Genomic DNA, 21,805 nt, shown 5'->3' on the forward strand with positions numbered 1-21,805 from the left:
GAAATGTAATTATTATCTAGTCCAATTGTTTGGTTGTTAGAAGTAACCCTGGCTTTGCCGGATGGAGGACAGGAAGGAATAATGGGCTGGCTTTTCATCCCAGCCCCAAAAGTGGAGGGAGAGAAGTGGATGAAACACATGCCAGGAACTGCTTCCTAACTGAGTGTCACATCCACGACAGCAATATAATTGCCTCTACCAGGATCTGCCACAAATTCTTTTTTTCCCATTTTTAAAGTCTTTATTGAATTTGTTACAATAGTCCTTCTGTTCTATGTCTTGTTTTTTTATTTTGGCCCCAAGGCACGTGGGATCTAGTTTCCCAACCAGAGATCGAACTCTTACCCCCTGCATTGGAAGGCAAAGTCTTAACCACTGGACCACAAGGAAGTCCTGACAAATTCTATTTTTTATTTGGTAGGGAAGAAGGGCATGAGAAACCGTTCAGCAACCTTAATGGCCTGTGAAGGCTCCCACATAATCTGAAATCTATTAAATATAAGTGGCCCATGCGCAACACAACCGGGGACTACAAGCTTTTGAACAGGTAGTATTCTCTGAATGTTTTTCTGTACTGGTTTTATGAGACATGCAATATATTCTCCTAGCCAAAAATATGAATATTTTTACATGATGGCTCTGGTCCCAGGTTTGGCTCCCAAAGGTCTAATAACCCACAGGATGACTCAAAGAACTAGATACTTAATTTTTAAGACAGTAGAGAAGACGTATTGTGAATGCATATCAGGGCATTTTGTCTTCTACAGCGTGGTTTTGGAAACCGAGCACCATTTCCAAGGTTCTCTCCTGCGGTTGTTTCTGAGACAGGGAGTGAAACTTCTCAGTGTTACCAGCTTTCAAGAACTTCAAAGCTGTTGCTGTGACAGCAAAAAGAAAAGCTTTTGATGTGAAGGCCAGTTGCTCACAGCTGATATGAGTGGTTAAGGACAGACTGCATTGATATTTATGGCACTCCTGATTCGAACTAATTTTACCCACGAGCAACCTAAATCAATGAATAATCTTTGATGGAAATCTTATGTGGGTCCCTGTCTTGCTACCTTCTTTATTCCTCAGGATATCTGGGAATGAATGAGCTAGGTGGGGTTCCAGCCTCTCTGAGAGCGTGATTTACACAGGTGTGTGCAGTTAAGAAAGCCCTCTTAGTGCATAAGACCTCTTGATGCAACTGAAATCTGAGTCAGAAATCCTAAATATTTATCCTCTGAAATATCTACTTATTAATCATAAGCTATCAGCTGGCACTAGTGGTAAAGAATCTGCCTGCCAATGCAGGAGAAATCAGAGAGGCAGATTCGATCCCTCAATCGGGAAGATCCCCTGGATGAGGGCATGGAAACCCACTCCAGTACTCTTGCCTGGAGAATCCCATAGGTGGAGAAGGCTGGCGGGCTACAATGCATTGGGTCGCAAACAGTCAGACACAACTGAAGCAACTTAGCATGCACGCACACTCTAGTAGTGAACTAATGTTTATTTTTGTTATCTTTCAAGGACAAAGCAATGTCCACACAGGTTTAATATCTGTTGTACATTTTCCCTCCCACATCTCAATTAGCAGTGCATTTTCCAAGAGAAACACAGAATGCGATAGTTGGGCAATGAATTGGTAACACTAAGTATTCAATGAATTGGTAACACTAAGTATTCTTCCTATAGACAACGTGCTATGACTGTAAAGAATTTTCTGAAATTTGTATTTCACAGATGAAAAATGTCCACACAGTCAAGAGCAAATATAAATTCACAGAATACACTATACATGTAGTGTTAACATCCAACATCCAACAGGGAGGCTGATTTCATTTCAGGGTCAGAGAAATGAAATTATTTTATATGCATGCTTTGTATATTCTAAAGTGAGCTATCTAATTATATGTTCACATTGTGTGGTTTAATTACACATGGTTATTTTGATGCATAATAGAAGTTTTCTGTCACAGCAATTAAAAATTAAAGCACCAAGAAAATAAACTGCGATTTTTCATGTTAGCATCTAAGACAACTCTTTGCAAATACCATACAAGCATTCCTCACTATCAAAATCTATTAAATTCATGTTATCTGAATTTATTAGATATCAGGGATTAAAAATCCCTGAGTTTTAATCAGCTTTAGTCAGCTAAGTTTGGATAGCATGGTTTACACAATACAAAGGCTAGAAAGTTCTTTCTCTTCTTTGTCAGATGAAGCCATTTTAAAAGGCATCTCATTGTTGTCAGAGTGTTAAATCAGATATATTTGCACAAATATAATTTTGTTGATTAAATTCTTGCTTTTCTCCACATAGGAATTAACTGCTAACTTAATATGTGGCTACAGTTAGTATGGAGAACATTCTGGCAGAAACAATAGTAGGTGCTGAGGAGTCCTGATGACCAGGAACCTCTGTGAAAAGATGTGTGGTGATCACAAGGGAAACATTTAGGGGCAGGACCAGGGCAAGAGGAAGCAAACCCACAGGGCCCCTGGGACTCCTGCTGGAAAGGGAACCAGAGGTTACCTCAGGAGACTAGAGCTAAATATAGGAACAGCTTCAAAGCAACAAAACGTTAAGGAAAAACCTGTGGGAGGTAGACGCCAGAGACTCTAAGCATCACCCTGCCCCCTCTCCTACCCCCACACACAATCTCAAAATGAGCCAGTTTAATTTCACGCAGGCATACCTGTGGTTTCCAAGGAAGTAGCAACCCAGTCCACTGAGGAAAAGTAAAAAGAAGCCCTTCCAACCAGTCATTAAGTGAGGAGAGCTACTGCCTTCTATGCTATGAAAGGGAATTGAAGAGAAGTTCTCCAGGTTGATGATGCCAGCACAGGCCACGTGAAGAAGGAACATCCTTTCAAAGGAAAAGATGCAAGACTTCAAGACACAAGTGAAAATGGAACAAGCAGGGGTGTGACCTTTGAAGGCTGATTAGAAGCAGAGGTATAAAGAAATGAGAGGGCCACAAATCTAGAGGAAAAGAGAAAAAAACCACAGGCGGGCAAAAACAGACAGGGGCCTCGTGAGCACTGATGGGGGCGGGGGGAAGTGAGAGCATCTCACGGAGAACACTGTGGAACTGGGAGGTGACTCGTATGCCAGCAGCGGACACTGTCCCCAAGAAGTCTCTCAGGTCTTTCAAAAGACAGGTGGGGCTGCTACTGGAAACCCCAGCGTCCAATCCAGACTCAAGCACTGCTGCAAAGATTTCCCCAACACTCAACTGAAATTCACCTTCTCCCACACACACACACAAAATCACACCAAAAAGGGGGAAAAAAATTTCTTTTTAAATAGATATACACACACACTATATATATATATCTACATTATATACATACACACACACAATCCAGGAATGTAAGTGAGAAACACCCACTCAAACCGAAGGTGTTTCTTCCTTTGTCCATTTCGGATCATGACTTTCCGCAAACTGTAATTTCTTCTGAAGACCTCAGATGGAAAATCCCCGACACACAGGAACTGATGCAGAGTTGCCAGAGTCTGAGAAATACTTCCCCAAATGTCCTGGAATGTGAAACCCAATCAAATGTAAACCGAAATCACATGAGGAGTCTCAGCTGGCCACCGAAGAACCAGCTTTTTCTGAGTTTTTAACTTGACAGCCCCACTGACTTAGGGACCTTGGAGTGTGGAGGCTGTAAGGCTGAGACCAATTTGAGGACAAATGCTCTCATCTTTCTTCCCGGAGATGACCAAACACAAAACTGTAGAGATGGAGATCGAAAGTAGGGTAGACACTAAAATGTGTGCCCCGGCGTTTAAAAAAAAAGGAGGGGGTGGATCATAACAAACTAAAGTTCATAAGGCTAAACTAAGGCTGTCTATTTAGCTCCCTGCATTTGTACGTGGTTTAAACAGTCGCCAAACCCAGAACAATTCCTCCATGAAAACAAAAACAAAGAGAAATCTTGTGATCTGGACACAGTTGCTTTTCAAAATTTTCAGAGTCAGGCTCCTACTCACTAACAGTTTCGGTTTACCAAGGAACTTTAAGAGAAAGCAGATGTAACCTAAATACGACTGCAATACGTACGGTAATTTGTCTAGAATTGCAAGCAATAAACCTCAGGTCTGCAGGGGACCCGCTTGCAATTCTGATCTGCTACAAGAAAACCATTTTCACATCCAAAGTGCCTTTTCAGGCTTCCTCTTTTTTTCTCTTGGTTATTTGGAAGGTAAACAACTTCAACTTGGAAATTAGGGTTCAAGTAGAGTGTTACACACACACACGTGTGTTCAGGTATTTATTCCTAAAGCTGGTACAATATAGACAGCCACAGAAGAAAAATTTCCCAGCCATATCTGAGGCATCCCTGGACTCCCTGGAGGGCCCACCCTCTCCAGACACTGATGAGATGTTCCTTCTCCTCCCTGCCGTGCTGGACATCGGCTGAACAGAGGTTGCCAACCTTTGGCAAGTTATGAAGAAATCAGACTAGAAATCCAAGAGACTCTGGACTTCTCTCCAAGAGAAACGCCCACTTGAAAACAGCTGCAGGGTTTGTTGTTTTTTAAACAACTTGTGACCAAACGTGTTTTAATCCTCTGTGACTGATTTTTGCAAACCCCCATGTTTCCAACCTCAGGATGATCCAGTTTGCTGATGGAACTGACTAGATTCATTCAGCATCTTTCAAGTACTGTTCAACAGAATTTTTTAAAAAGTCACTTCCTCCTTGGAATACAAGAAAATAAGCACTTCCACTCAAAGCTGTTTGCTCTCAATTCCCAATACACTATTTTTAGTCAGATAAGGGATAAGAGGGGGGCTTTCCTTGCTGGCTCATATGGCAAAGAATCTGCCTGCAATGCAGGAGACCGGTGTTCAATCCCTTGGTCAGGAAGATCCCCTGGAGAAGGGAATGGCAACCCACTCCAGTACTCTTGCCTGGGAAATCCCACGGACAGAGGAGCCTGGCAGGCTACAGTCCATGGGGTTGCAAAGAGTCAGACAGGACTAAGCAACTAACACTTTCACTTTCAAGGGGTGAGAGAGACAAGAATAAAACATGGCAACACTGCTCAGGGCTGTTATAATTTTAGAACACACTGTAACATCTGGTGGTAAAAGGACAAAGCAAAACCAAACCACTAACTTCTGAGACAGACTGTAGATTAAGATTTTCATATTGCTATTTTTAGGGGTGGTTGTTGAATCTAGGCTTTTTATATACCTAATACTTCAAACTGCTTTTTTTTTTTCCCTTGACCCTGTGGAAGTTTTTTTTTTTTTTTTTAATTTTAAATGGAGGCTAATTGCTTTAAATTGGTGGCCCGTGAAATAGAAACACAGACATTAATAAGCTCTATCACATCAGTATGCAGAAACATCATGTCTACCATCTCCATCATTTGTCAGTTATAAGAAGGGAAAAGCAAGAAAGAAAAAGGGGAAACATCAAGATAGAAGAGAGTAGCCAATGGGAAGGACAGGAAAAGAAAAGCAAAAAGGCTCTTTGCCTACCATATACTAAGACACATTATGCCATCTAAGAGACAAAACAAACAAGTTCCAGAAAAATATGAGGGAAGGAGGAAAAATGCACACGTGTGTGTCTATCAACTTGGTTAACAAGAAAAATCACAAATCAGTGAGAAAGGACAGATAACCTATAAATTGGTGCTGGGAAAATGGACTCGTTCCATGGAAATAAATTTGGATCCCTACCTCACATCATATACAAAAACACACTGTGGATGGATCAAAGATGTATGCCTGAAAGGCAAAATTAAATAGAAAAAAAAATAAGGTAACTCTGAGCCACTGGGCTGGGGGGAAGACCAGCAGAGGCAGTTGAACTTTCTATCAGCAGAGTAAGGAGTGATGAAAACCACACAGACCTCTCCCCCGACCCCGCACCCGTCTCTTGCTTCCTCCAGACTGCTGAGTGATGGCGCTACCACCTTGTGACCACACACGACAAGCATGAAGACAGCCAGCACAAAACAGAGAGAATGTCAGCACCTGGGTCCCCGGCCATAAACACTGTCAATCAGTGGAACCGGCCCTAGGCTGCTGACCTCCAGATATCCTGTGATGCAAGGAAAAAATAACTCCCACTTTTGGAAACTACAGCTGATTAAGGTTTCTGTTCCTTGCAGCCATGAATGAAAAGTGTGCAAAAGTAAATGTTGTGTGAGTGTGCGCGCGCGTGTGTGTGCATGTTCTCAGCAGTGTCTGACTCTTTGTGACCCTATGGACTATAGCCTATGAGGCTACTCTGTCCACGGAACTTGCCAGGAAAGAATACTGGAGTGGGTTGCCTCCTCCAGGGGATCTTCTCCATCCAGGGATCTAACCCAAGTCTTCTGTCTCCTACACTGTCAGGCAGATTCTTTGCCACTGCGCCACCTGGGAAGCCCAAATGCTGTGAGTACCCCCAAGGTAACAAAACCACACCCACACTATCTTTGTGAAAATGTCTCTGAATATAGCCTGGAGAAGAAAATGGCAACCCACTCTAGTATTCTTGCCTGGAAAATCCTACGGAAGACAAACTTGGCTGGCTACAGTATATGGGAGTCACAAAGAGTCGGACAGAAGTAGGGATTGAGCAGAGTTCAGTTCAGTTCAGTCGCGTCTTAACTCCTTGCGACCCCATGAACTGCAGCACGCCAGGCCTCCCTGTCCATCACCAACTCCCGGAGTTCACTCAAACTACATCCATCTAGTCAGTGATGCCATCCAGCCATCTCATCCTCGGCCGTCCCCTTCTCCTCCTGCCCCCAATCCCTCCCAGCATCAGTCTTTTCCAGTGAGTCAACTCTTCCCATGAGGTGGCCAAATATTGGAGTTTCAGCTTTAGCATCATTTCCTCCAAAGAAATCCCAGGGCTGATCTCCTTCAGAATGGACTGGTTGGATCTCCTTGCAGTCCAAGGGACTCTCAAGAGGCTTCTCCAACACCACAGTTCAAAAGCATCAATTCTTCAGCGCTCAGCTTTCTTCAGTCCAACTCTCACATCCATATATGACCAATGGAAAAAACATAGCCTTGACTAGACAGACCTTTGTTGGCAAAGTAATGTCTCTGCTTTTGAATATGCTATCTAGGTTGGTCATAACTTTCCTTCCAAGGAGTAAGCATCTTTTAATTTCATGGCTGCAGTCACCATCTGCAGTGATTTTGGAGCCCCAAGAAAATAAAGTCTGACACTGTTTCCACTGTTTCCCCATCTATTTGCCATGAAGTGATGGGACCAGATGCCATGATCTTCGTTTTCTGAATGTTAAGCTTTAAGCCAACTTTTTCACTCTCTACTTTCACTTTCATCAAGAGGCTTTTTAGTTCCTCTTCACTTTCTGCCATAACAGTGGTGTCTCTGCATATCTGATGTTATTGATATTTCTCCCAGCAATCTTGATTCTAGCTTGTGCTTCCTCCAGCCCAGCGTTTCTCATGATGTACTCTTCATATAAGTTAAATAAGCAGGGTGACAATATACAGCCTTGACATACTCCTCTTCCTATTTGGAAGCAGTCTGTTGTTCCATGTCCAGTTCTAACTGTTGCTTCCTGACCTGCATACAGGTTTCTCAAGAGGCAGGTCAGGTCGTCTGGTATTCCCATCTCTTTCAGAATTTTCCACAGTTTGTTGTGATCCACACAAAGGCTTTGGCATAGTCAATAAAGCAGAAATAGATGTTTTTCTGGAACTCTCTTGCTTTTTCCATGATCCAGTGGATGTTGGCAATTTGATCTCTGGTTCCTCTGCCTTTTCTAAAACCAGCTTGAACACCTGGAAGTTCATGGTTCACGTATTGCTGAAGCCTGGCTTGGAGAATTTTGAGCATTACTTTACTAATGTGTGAGATGAGTGCAACTGTGCAGTAGTTTGAGCATTGTTTGGCATTGCCTTTCTTTGGGATTGGAATGAAAACTGACCTTTTCCAGTCCTATGGCCACTACTGATTTTTTCAAATTTGCTGGCATATTGAGTGCAGCACTTTCACAGCATCATCTTTCAGGATTTGAAATAGCTCAACTGGAATTCCATCACCTCCACTAGTTTTGTTCGTGGTGATGCTTTCTAAGGCCCACTTGACTTCACATTCCAGGATGTCTGGCTTTAGGTGAGTGATCACACCATCGTGATTATCTGGGTCGTGAAGATCTTTTTGTACAGTTCTTCTGTGTATTCTTGCCATCTCTTCTTAATATCTTCTGTTTCTGTTAGGTCTGTACCATTTCTGTCCTTTATCAAGCCCATCTTTGCAGGAAATGTTCCCTTGGTATCTCTAATTTTCTTGAAGAGATCTCTAGTTTTTCCCATTCTGTTGTTTTCCTTGATTTCTTTGCATTGATCCCTGAGGAAGGCTTTCTTATCTTTCCTTGCTATTCTTTGGAACTCTGCATTCAGATGCTTATATCTTTTCTTTTCTCCTTTGCTTTTCACTTCTCTTCTTTTCACAGCTATTCGTAAGGCCTCCCCAGACAGCCATTTTCCTTTTTTGCATTTCTTTTCCATGGGGATGGTCTTGATCCCTGTCTTCTGTACAATGTCGCGAACCTCCATCCATAGTTCATCAGGCACTCTATCTGTCAGATCTAGTCCCTTAAATCTATTTCTCACTTCTACTGTATAATCATAAGGGATTTGATTTAGGTCATACCTAAGTGGTCTAGAGGTTTTCCCTTCTTTCTTCACTTTGAGTCTGAATTTGGTAATAAGGAGTCCATGATCTGAGCCACAGTCAGCTCCTGGTCTTGTTTTTGTTGACTGTATAGAGCTTCTCCATCCCTGGCTGCAAAGAATATAATCAATCTGATTTTGGTGTTGACCATCTGGTTATGTCCATGTGTAGAGTCTTCTCTTGTGTTGTTGGAAGACAAAACTCTATTAGCCTTTGCCCTGCTTCATTCCATATTCCAAGGCCAGATTTGCCTGTTCCTCCAGGTGTTTTCTGACTTCCTACTTTTGCATTCCAGTCCCCTATAATGAAAAGGACATCTTTTTGGGGTGTTAGTTCTAAAAGGTCTTATAGGTCTTCATGCTGCTGCTGCTGCTGTTGCTAAGTCGCTTGAGTCGTGTCCGACTCTGTGTGACCCCATAGACGGCAGCCCACCAGGCTCCCCTCTCCCTGGGATTCTCCAGGCAATACTGGAGTGGGTTGCCATTTCCTTCTCCAATGCAGGAAAGTGAAAAGTGAAAGTGAAGTTACTCAGTCACGTCCGACTCTTAGTGACCCCATGGACTGCAGCCTACCAGGCTCCTCTGTCCATGTGATTTTCCAGGCAAGAGTACTGGAGTGGGGTGCCATTGCCTTCTCCGTGTAGGTCTTCATAGACCCGTTCAACTTCAGCTTCTTCAGCGTTACTGGTTGGGGCACAGACTTGGATTACTGTGATATTGAATGGTTTGCCTTGGAAACAAACAGAGGTCATTCTGTCATTTTTGCGACGGAGCACACACGCTCCTAATACAGAGGGCAGATGTGCTCTTGAAAATAATCAAAAGTAATTCTACATTCAACAGTGTCTCTAAAACATTCAATGGATTCAATGGAGGATTCACGTATCAAAGGAGGTTTTAGGAGGAATAGACATAAGACAGACGGTGGTCCAGTAGCAAAAGATAACAGTGCTGGAACAGAGTTCCTCTTTCATCAGTCTTGTCGGGGCGTGGCTTGACTGCTGCCCACTAAGGGTCTGATGACATTCAGGATGGAACTGGCCTTGGACAGACACTGGGATAGCTGAGGAAGTCCTGAATCTTGCATTCCTGTGACAGAATCAGGCCTATCTACTAAGCTCTTTTGAAAGCAGATATTCAAACTCTGTCCCTGGGCCCTTTGCTGTCAGAGAATCGCATAACAGTACATTGAAAATGCCACCAATACAACACTGAGAACAAAAACTTATTTATTTGTTTAAATAAACAACTGCATAACAGTCTGAGTGCCATACAGTGAGCCAAGTGTGCCTCCAGTAAACAATCTAGGACTTTTATGGGAAATTATTGAGGAATGCCTCAGATTCAGAACTGTAATTATAACAAACTGGGTTTTTTGAGGAGGATTGGGGGGGGGGGGTGGCCATTTTTCCTCCTTATCTAAAGAAGTCTAAAAGGAAATGCACCCAACATTAAATTCTATGTCTCAAAGTAAGCAAACCTCAGTTGCTCATGTTAAACCCTAGTGATGTTTACTAGAGAACTTTATCACAGACAGGGAGGCATGTTTCCATTTTAACACCTTCTCTTTACTTGATTTTCTGGAAAAAGAAATTATAAATGTACCCTGTAGGTATGTTACATGTAGTTTCAATTCCCAAATGAATTAGATCACCTAAAAATACAGAGCCTGGGTACTTCTGGGTCCAAATCTACATGTGATTTTAGAAATGCTTTAGGTACTTTAAAAATAAATCAACTTTGTCTTTTAGAAACAAAATTTGAAGTATTCGTGGTTCGATAAAGGAAAATTAAAATATAAGCAGAGTATGCATTCTGACTAACAGTAAGCCCCAGTTATATTTGGGGCTGTATTAGTTCCTGGGCCTATTCTTCTCTAGCAAAATCAATCTGCTTGCTCTAGTAATGAAATACTTTTAAACTTAAGTCGTAAGTATTGAGTCCCTAACATAGATGGGTGTGTACACGCATGCACACACACAAAGATGAAATAATTCCTACTAGGCACACTACTTCAGAAATACAAAATATATCCCAGATACTACAGATGAAACACTTAAATTCTAACAAAATCTATAGTTGACATAGTTTTATGATATCTCTATTGTATTACAATCTTTATCAGTAACAAAAATTGATAGCACATTAGGCTGCCTGACATCTGTCAAAATCACCACAGAAGGGATATTAAGAAAAGGTTGCAATCAGTATTTGGAAACTGTATCATTTGTGTTAGAATCACTTTACTAGTAGAGAAATTTCAAAGGAGATTTTAGATAATTTATAGGAATGGATAATAAAAAATTCGTGGATCATATGTAAAATATTCACTGGGAATTTGCTGTACAACTCAAGGAACTCAGATCAGGGCTCTGTGACAACCTAGAGGGGTGGGATGGGGTGTGAGATGAGAGGAAAGTTCAAGAGGGAGGAGACATATATATACCTATGGCTGATTCATGCTTGAGGTATGGCAGAAACCAATACAATATTGCAAAGCAATTATCTTTCAACTGAAAATAAATAAACTTTTAAAACTTAGTGGAAAAGAGAAACACAACTGTAATTATTCGGAGCCCATAGCCCTTCCTGAATTCAGAAGATTTTCTGGAAGTCTGCAGCCCCTCTACACTTTTCTTGCTATTGATTTGGGTATGTGCATTTTCCATTTTAAACCTCTTCAATGAGCCCTGTGACTAACAACTTATTCTCCAGGGTTGTGCTTCTATTTCACAAAGTCTTCAAACTTCTTTTTAGTATAAACAGAGAAAAATTGCAGAAACAAAATACTTTTCTGAAGAAGAGGACAAACATGAAATAGGAATCAGCAGTATTCAGTGAGAACCCTTCATGTAAGAAAGTATTTGTGGCTTCAAAAGAGTAAAGATTGATTCCAATTAAAAAGCAGGTGCCCTTCAGATTTCTAGAAGTTATTTTTTTTCTTAAAAAAAAAAAAAACAAAACTTTTCACTGGGAAGGGATAACACTTGGATGGTAATGGTAGTTATGATCTAGCCATTTCATTTCAAAAATTGTCTACTCAATTTACTTTATGCATAGAAACATAATATCCAGCACAAAGAACTTTTCATTTATTGTATTTCACTGATTATAAGATGTACATTTCAACACCAATGAAGTGGTGATGCATCTAAAAATTGAGAACGCTCAAAACTACAATATAATCAATCTGATTTTTGTATGACCGTCTGGTGATGTCCATGGGTACAGTCTTCTCTTGTGTTGTTGGAAGAGGGTGTTTGCTATGACCAGTGCGTTCTCTTGGCAAAACTCTGTGAGCCTTTGCCCTGCTTCATTTTGTACTCCAAAGCCAAATTTGCCTCTTATTCCAGGTATCTCTTGACTTCCAACTTTTGCAGTCCCCTATAATGAAAAGATTGCCAGGAGAAATATCAATAACCTCAGATATGCAGATGACACCACCCTTAAGGCAGAAAGTGAAGAGGAACTAAAAAGCCTCTTGATGAAAGTGAAAGAGGAGAGTGAAAAAGTTGGCTTAAAGCTCAAAATTCAGAAAACGAAGATCATGGCATCTGGTCCCATCACTTCATGGGAAATAGATGGGGAAAAAGTGGACACAGTCAGACTGTGTCAGAAAATAAAGTCAGACTTTATTTTCGGGGGCTCCAAAATCACTGCAGATGGTGATTGCAGCCATGAAATTAAAAGACGCTTACTCCTTGGAAGAAAAGTTATGACCAACCTAGATAGTATATTCAAAAGCAGAGACATTACTTTGCCGACTAAGGTCCGTCTAGTCAAGGCTATGGTTTTTCCTGTGGTCATGTATGGATGTGAGAGTTGGACTGTGGAGAAGGCTGAGCGCTGAAGAATTGATGCGTTTGAACTGTGGTGTTGGAGAAGACTCTTGAGAGTCCCTTGGACTGCAAGGAGATCCAACCAGTCCATTCTGAAGGAGATCAACCCTGGGATTTCTTTGGAAGGAATGATGCTAAAGCTGAAGCTCCAGTACTTTGGACACCTCATGCGAAGAATTGAGGTGAGACTCTGATGCTGGGAGAGATTGGGGGCAGGAGGAGAAGGGGATGACAGAGGATAAGATGGCTGGATGGCATTACTGACTCGATGGACGTGAGTCTGAGTGAACTCCGGGAGATGGTGATGGACAGGGAGGCCTGGCGTGCTGCGATTCATGGGGTCGCAAAGAGTTGGACACGACTGAGCGACTGAACTGAACTGATAATGAAAATGACATCTTTTTTGGGTGTTAGTTCTAGAAGGTCTTGTAGGTCTTCATAGAACTGTTCCACTTCAGCTTCTTCAGCATTACTGGTTGGGGCATAGACTTGGATTACTGTGATACTGAATGGTTTGCCTTGGAAACGAACTGAGATCATTCTGTCATTTTTGAGCCTGCACACAAGTACTGCATTTCGGACTAATTTGTTAATGATGAGGGCTACTCCATTTCTTCTAAGGGATCCTTGCCCACGGTAGTAGATATAATGGTCATCTGAGTTAAATTCACCCACTCCAGTCCATTTTAGTTCACTGATTCCTAAAATGCCAATGTTTACTCTTGCAACTCCTTTTGAGCGCGTCCAATTAACCTTGATTCATGGACCTAATATTCCAGGTTCCAATGCAATATTGTTCTTTACAGTATCAGACTTTACTTCCATCACCAGCCACATCAACTGGGCATTGCTTTTGCTTTGCCTCTGTCTCTTCATTCTTTCCAAAGTTATTTCTCCATACTTCTCCATTAGCATGCTGGGCAGCTACCAACCTGCGGAGTTCGTACTTCAGTGTCATACCTTTTTGTCTTTTCATACTGTTCATGGGGTTCTCAAGGCAAGAACACTGAAGTGGTGGTGAAGTAGTGTAGGAACGGAATTCCAGTTGAGCTATTTCAAATCCTAAAAGATGATGCTGTAAAAGTGCTGCACTCAATATGCCAGGAAATGTGGGAAACGCAGCAGTGGCCACAAGACTGCAAAAGGTCAGTTTTCATTCCAATCCCAAAGAAAGGTAATACCAAAGAATGTTGAAATTACCATGCAATTTGCACTCATCTCACACGCTAGCAAAGTAATGTCTAAAATTCTCCAAGCCAGGCTTGAACAGTACATGAACCATGAACTTCCAAATGTTCAAACTGGATTTAGAAAAGGCAAAGGAAGCAGAGATCAAATCGCCAACATCCGCTGGATCATCGAAAAAGCAAGAGAATTTCAGAAAAACATCTACCTCTGCTTTATGTACTATGCCAAAGCCTTTGACTGTGTGGATCATAACAGACTGTTGACAATTCTTAAAGAGATGGGAATACCACACCACCTTACCTGCCTCCTGAGAAATCTGTATGCAGGTCAAGAAGCAACAGTTAGAACCGGACAGGAAAAACAGACTGGTTTCAAATCGGGAAAGGTGTATGTCAAGATTATATATTGTCACCGTGCTTCTTTAACTTATATGCAGAGTACATCATGTGAAATGCCAGGCTGGAAGCACAAGCTCGAGTCAAGATTTACGGGAGAAATATTAATAACCTCAGATATGCAGATGACACCACCCTTATGGCAGAAAGTGAAGAACTAAAGAACCTCCTGATGAAAGTGAAAGAGCAAAGTGAAAAAGCTGGCTTAAAGCTCAACATTCAGAAAACTAAGATCGTGGCATCCGGTCCCATCATTTCATGGCAGATAGATGGGGAAACAAGGGAAACTGTGAGAAACTTTATTTTGTGGGGGCTCCAAAATCACTGCAGATGGTGACTGCAGCCATAAAATTAAAAGATGCTTACTCCTTGGGAGAAAAGCTATGACCAATCTAGACAGCATATTAAAAAGCAGAGACATTACTTTGCCAACAAAGGTCTGTCTAGTCAAAGCTATGGTTTTTCCAGTAGTCATGTATGGATGTGAGAGTTGGACCATAAAGTTGAGTGTCGAAGAACTGATGCTTTTGAACTGCGGTATCGGAGAAGACTCTTGAGAGTCCCTTGGACTGCAAGGAGATCCAATCGGTCCATCCTAAAGGAAATGAGTCCTGAATATTCATTGGAAGGACTGATGCTAAAGCTGAAACTCTAATACTCTGGCCACCGGATGTGAAGAGCTGACTCATTGGAAAAGACCCTGATGCTGGGAAAGATTGAAGGCAGGAGGAGAAGGGACGACAGAGGATAAGCTGGTTGGATGGCATCACTGACTCAATGGACATGAGTTTGCACAAGCTCTGGAAGTTGGTTATGGACAGAGAAGTCTGGGGTGCTGCAGTCCATGGGGTCACAAAGAATCGGACATGACTGAGCAACTGAACTGAACTGACTGAAAAACTACAATGAAGTACCACCCAATAAATCCTGAAGAGGGCATGGACAAAATGGAACCCTCTCACACTGTTGGTGGGAATGTAACCTGGAGCAGTCACTATGGAAAACAATATGGAGATTCCTCAAAAAACTAAAAATAAGAGTTGCCGTGATGATCCCACAAGCCCACTTCTGGTCATATATCTGGATGAAAGTAGAATTTGAAAGGATACATGCTCCCCTACACTCTTTACAATATCCAAGACAGGGAAAACAACCTAAATGTCCATTAACAAATGAATGGAAACAGAAAATATGAGACCCCATGGACTGCAGCCTACCAGGCTCCTCTGTCCATGGGATTTTCCAGGCAAGAGTACTGGACTGGGGTGCCATTGCCTTCTCCAATGGTATATACAGACACGGCAAAATATTAACCATAAAAAAGAATGAAACAGTGCCATATGCAGTAACATGGATGGACCTAGAGATCACCATACTAAGCAAAGTAAGTTAGAGAAAAATACCACTTATATGTGGAATCTAAAATACAGCACACATGAACGTATCTATGAAACAGAAACAGACTCACAGACGCAGAGAACAGACCCATGCCTGACAAAGGGGAGAAGGAGGGAGGGGGAAGGACTGGGAGTTTGGGATCAGCAAATGCAAGCTGAACTATTATATATATTATGGATGAATAACAGGGCTCCCTGGTGGCTCAGATAGTAAAGAATCTGCCTGCAATGCAGGAGACCTGGGTTTGATCCTTGGGTTGGGAAGATCCCCTGGAGAAGAGAATGGCAACCCTCTCTGGTATTCTTGCCTGGAGAAATCCATGGACAGGGAAGCCTGGGGGGCTACAGTCCATGGGGTCACAAGAGTCAGACACGACTGAGCAACTAACACGTTCACCTTCAACAAAAAACAACAAGGTCTTACTGTATAGTACAGCAAACTATGTTCAATGTCTTGTGATAAACCATAATGTAAAAGAATATGAAAAAGAATATATATATATAACCGAACCACTTTGTTGTACAGTACAAATTAAGACAACATTGTAAATCAACTATATTTCAATAAAATATTTTTTAAATGACAGGCTATAATGGCTCTTGGTCCTGTAGTGATCATGGTCGGTATAATTCCATTGTGCAAACTGAGACACAAAGGTCCATATTTTCATATGTCCTGTGACAAAACACTTCTAAAAGAGCAATATAAGTTTAAAATAATAATTCCAAATGACAAGAAAGTATGTGTCCCGATTTAAATAGTAGTGTTTTTTCTTCCTGCATGCTGGATATGTTTCTAACATTCAATGAGATTACCCACAGTCAGTAACGCAGGACACAAATATAATTCAGATAAGCAGTACTTGTCCGTGACTAGTGATTCAAGTTGTCTAACACATAGTATAAAGCTTTCCCACTGGCCATCAGGGCTGCACACAATAGAATCTTAAATACATTCCCCAGCTTCTCTGTCAGTAGCTACTATTCTTACTGTCTTGCTAGTTAGGAATGAACTGTTCATGATGTACTGAACACCTGCTTCATCTGCTTCCCAAAGGATTCCCTCATGTTCGCTATTTTCTCATGCACTGTGTGTGTGTGTGTGTGTGTGTGTGTGTGTGTGTGTGTGTGTGCGCGCGCGCGCGCGCGCGCACACTCAGTTATGTCTGATTCTTTTGTGGCCCCATGGACTATAGCCTGCCAGGCTCCTCTGCTCATGGGAGTCTCCAGGCAACAATACTGGAGGGGTTGCCATGCCCTCCTCCAGGGGATCGTCCCTCTCACTGGAACTCAGCTGGTGAACTAGGCTTTGTCTAGTTCATGGTTTAGTTTTGTTTACTTTCCACTTGCGTGAACATTAAAAAAAAAACTCACAAAACCCCAAACTTTTGAGTATTATGTGCCTAGCACCTTAGAATTCAAATTTGCAATCTCTGCCTTATCCAACGAAAGGTCTGAAAGGTGCCTTAAGGTAGAAATTTTACCTTTGTAGACACATAGTAGGTATTTTCTAAACACAAGCTGAAATGAATACACCCTTTAAAACAAACAAAAAAAAAACACTACTCACATTACAGCTTTGGGGGATGCTCTGCAAAAGCCAAATCTTAAAACAAAATGTCTTAAATTAAGTAAGTTTTATTATAGGTAACAGAAAATGTGGTGAACTTTTGTTTATTATGGTTTTTATATTTTCCTGTTTTATGTGTATATTCATACTCAAGAGATGAGACAGACAATATCAATGAAGGTTTTTAGGGAATTTCTATTAGAAATAACAGTACAGTTTGCAGACAGAATACATGCTATGAACAGTTTAGAGTTTTGACATCCAATGGAATTAATTCTCCTTAATTCTAAATGGAGTTTTACAGAAAACCAGCAGCAACTCAGGAAGATGACCTTAAGAGATATTCTGTCCTTTCCTAAGCTTACGTCAATTAAACATATTAGTACTGGGTACATACCACACACTGTGGACTTGGAATACAAAGAGAAAATCAGGAACAGGCATGGCCTCCACCCTTAGAACTGAGTGTTCATCAATTTTCCCAAAGAAATAATGTAAAATTTATTAATGAACACAAATCTAGGGGACTGTAAGAAAGTGTCTTAGAATTCTCACTTCTTTGAAAGTTATTCTTCAGAAAACAGTCCTGAATATTGAGTAGTTTCCTTGGTCAAAAGAGCTATAAAGCTTTTTTAGGGAATTTAAAAATACTGGAGGAACTGGAAGGACTCCCATGATCATGGAGGGTGGTGGTTCTCTCGATGTAGTTCCCAGGCCAACAGCAGAGCTGGCCTCACCTGGAACCTTGAGAGAAACGGAAATTCTCAGGCCCCACCCCAGACCCACTGAATCAGAAACTCAGGAGATGAGACAGCAATCTGTGCTTTAACAAACCCTCCAGATAATTCTGATACTTAACTTTGTGAAGCATTGACAGAGTACAATCCACTACATGTTTTAAAGGCCATTCAGCCAAAAAGAGATGAGAAAGTAAAAGTGTTAGGGCTGACTCTTTGTGACCCCATGGACTGTAGCCACCAGGCGCCTCTGTCCATGGAATTCTCCAGGCAAGAATACTGGAGTGCGTTGCCATTTCTTTCTCCAGGCTATCTTCCTGACCCAGGGATTGAACCCAGGTCTCCCACGCTGCAGGCAGACTTTGTATGTACTGAGCCACCTGGGAAGCCCAAAAGAGACTCAGTTCAGTTGAGTCGCTCAGTCGTGTCCGACTCTTTGCAACCCCATGAATCGCAGCACGCCAGGCCTCTCTGTCCATCATCAACTCCCGGAGTTCACTCAGACTCGCGTCCATAGAGTCTGTGATGCCATCCAGCCATCTCATCCTCGGCCGTCCCCTTCTCCTCCTGCCCCCAATCCCTCCCAGCATCAGAGTCTTTTCCAATGAGTCAACTCTTTGCATGAGGTGGCCAAAGTACTAGAGTTTCAGCTTTAGCATCATTCCCTCCAAAGAAATCCCAGGGCTGATCTCCTTCAGAATGGACTGGTCGGATCTCCTTGCAATCCAAGGGACTCTCAAGAGTCTTCTCCAACACCACAGTTCAAAAGCATCAACTCTTCAGTGCTCAGCTTTCTTCACAGTCCAACTCTCACATCCACACATGACCACAGGAAAAAGCATAGCCTTGACTAGACGGACCTTAGTGGGCAAAGTAATGTCTCTGCTTTTGAATATGCTATCTAGGTTGGTCATAACTTTTCTTCCAAGGAGTAAGTGTCTTTTAATTTCATGGCTGCAGTCACCATCTGCAGTGATTTTGGAGCCCCCAAAAATAAAGGCTGACACTGTTTCCACTCTTTACCCATCGATTTCCCATGAAGTGATGGAACCAGATGCCATGATCTTCTAAACAGGGACTAAAACACAGGTTGCCTGTTGTCTAATCAAATTTTCTTCTACCATACCAAAACGTGTATATTTTATTTGCCATGTTATATCCTTGTGCAATTTTCAACCATGTATAAAAAGCTCAGAGAAAGAATTATTGGTTTGAAATATTTCATTCTCTATCCCCTCCCTTTTTCTAAAAATCTAAACCTCATCGGAGATTCAGATATTTTGGAAAATTAACCAATTTATTGCTAATGACAAACAACACCATTACTGTGCCCACAATATGCATAAAAATATAGTACATACCAGGCATTAGAGGAGATGTTTGTCTGTTTATTATCTGCCTGCTCTACTAGGCTGCAAGACCCACGAGGGTGTTTTGTCTTCTTTGATTACTTCTATTTCTTTTACTTTAGAACAATGCCCAGCTCTGAGGCGGCACTCAAAAAGCACTCAATTTGAATCAACAAATAAATGAACTTCAATTTGACTTGTACTATCACTTAAATTTGGGGATCTTGTTTCTCCAACTACATTTAAGTTATTAGAGACTCGGCCTTCGATGATTCTTGAACCCACATCACCTAGAAGGTATAATGTACCATACCTAACAGTTGACACTATTTTTTTCTGTAAAGGGCAAGACAGTAAACATCTTAGCTTTGCAGGGCATAACGTCTTTATTTCAACTACTCAGCTATGCCTCTCAGAGTCGGACACGACTGAAGCAACTTAGCATGCATGCATGCATTGGAGAAGGAAATGGCAACCCACTCCAGTATTTTTGCCTGGAGAATCCCAGGGACAGAGGAGCCTGGTGGGCTTCCATCTATAGGGTCGCACAGAGTCAGACACGACTGAAGAGACTTAGCAGCAGCAGCAGCAGCAATGTCTCTGAAGCAGGGAAGTAACCACAGACAATTTGTAAATGATGGATGTGCCTGCATCCCAATAAAACTTTCTTGACAAAAGCAGGCACAGGCAGGGCAGATGTGGTCTGTGCTATGTGGTTTGCTGATCGCTGATCAAAGCAACAGAACTAACAACTATTATTACTGTTACATTTTAAAGACTAAGTTAACAGAGACAAATAAAAGGCTATAGTGAAGTGAAGTGAAGTTGCTCAGTTGTGTCCGACTCTTTGCGACCCCATGGACTGCAGCCTATCAGGCTCCTCTGTCCATGGGATTTTCCAGGCAAGAGAGCTGGAGCGGATTGCCATTTCCTTCTCCAGGGGATCTTCCTGACCCAGGAATCAAACCCGTGTCTCCCACATTGCAGGTAGACGCTTTACCGTGGGAACTATCAGGGAAGTCCCAAAGGCTATAAGCAGCTCTCTAATACCTATTTTTAAAAAGAGCACATTAATGCTTATTACGTAAAATCTATATCCTCTTAAGAAAATTAGGATAAGTTGTAGAGACTTAACGTCAGTTATTTATTTACTTAGAGGCCAGTTAATATAAAGTTCATTCCAGTATCTTTTAACATTTTTAAAACAGAGGTATAACCAAGATGGACATTAAAGAAAGCCTGCTTCCTTCACTTCACTGACCTTGTAAGTTTTGGGGGCAATGAAGTAGGAAAATGAGCATTACTTTATTAAATACAATTTACTCTGGCACCCCAAAGCTATAAGGTTAATCTCCACAGCATCCCAAAAAGCTTTAATAAGAAATATATCACTTTGTATTTCTCTTTAAAAAAATAAAGCGTGCTTCCTTTGTAATTACAGCCAAAAGAAGACAGACCTGGCCCACCAGCCATACTGTGTGGTCCTGCAAACCTCAGCAGCTGACATGAGCAAGGATAAATCACTTGGTTCTGTTGCTGGGGAAAATGTCCTTTGGACATGCAGGGAAAGGAGAGAGCCAAGAGCTGAAAGTCACCCTCTGAAGCATTATTTTGTTGCCAGAATCATGGCTATTGTTATTGGCATTCACTTTTCGAAGAGAGAATGAATTATTTCGCTGTTGTTGACCTATCAGCTGACTTTTTTCCTTTGGTGAGTTCTGTGAACACACTTTCCCCTCCACCCCCTTTTTATGAAATATAATCACTGAGTGTGCTGGTCAGTGTACACGGTACTAGAAAACAATGGCTTAATATATCCCTGGCCTGGTTTAAGAAAGGAAAAGAATGCCTCTCTCTCGCATCCCTCCCTTGCAAACTGAGTTATATCAAGAATCAAAGAGAACCAGACTGACATAGAAACACAGGTACAGACAGTGTCTCCTCCCGGTTTCGCGGGCTATAGAAATGGGAACTAACCTACTCATTCATCTTTCCCTCTTCACACTAATCCTACCTCCAAATTTTAATCAAGGAAGAAGACAGGATTGGGATTGACACAGATACACTATTGTTACTATGTATAAAATTAATAACTAATGAGAACCCACTGTATAACCCAGGGAACTCTACTCCATGCTCTGTGGTGACCTAAATGGGAAGGAAATCCAAAATAAAAGAGCGGACATATGTATACACATAGCTTATTCACTCTGCTGTAGGGCAGACACTAACACAACACTACAAAACTCTATACTCCAATAAAACCTTTAAAAAGGAAGAAGGTAGGTGCTTTTCTTACCCTGTCCTCTTTGGAAGGCAGATCTCTAGGGATGACTTTGTTATCTAAAAGATTTGAGCTGTCTTAGTTCTCAAAATGCTGACAGGGCTCATAAAATAATTTTTAAGAAAACATTTATAAACTGTGAGCCACCTCACAAATGTTGACCCGTTTTATTTCATTGTTTTGAGTCTCTGCCCACGCTAAATCATAATATTTGATGTAATTAGGTCACATTTTATGGATATAAGCAAAAAAAAGAATAAGTGTCAGTAGGAAAACAACCGCTCATGGATAAATGAATTAAATGTTGCCTTCTTCACCACTGTCAGCAAACCTTTCAGAGGCACTAACCAAAGGGGAAGGTCAATTTGGATAGTTATAAACATATG

At 41.6% G+C, this 21,805-nt stretch overlaps 1 protein-coding gene across 1 annotated transcript in view; it reads right to left on the reverse strand.

The window, feature by feature from the left end:
• The window catches only part of BICC1 (BicC family RNA binding protein 1), a 349,143-nt gene that overhangs the window by 98,252 nt on the left and 229,086 nt on the right, over window positions 1-21,805 (reverse strand). The window lies entirely within an intron of this gene.

Source organism: Capricornis sumatraensis, chromosome 10 (genome assembly GCF_032405125.1).
Source record: "Capricornis sumatraensis isolate serow.1 chromosome 10, serow.2, whole genome shotgun sequence".
NCBI lineage: Eukaryota > Metazoa > Chordata > Mammalia > Artiodactyla > Bovidae > Capricornis > Capricornis sumatraensis.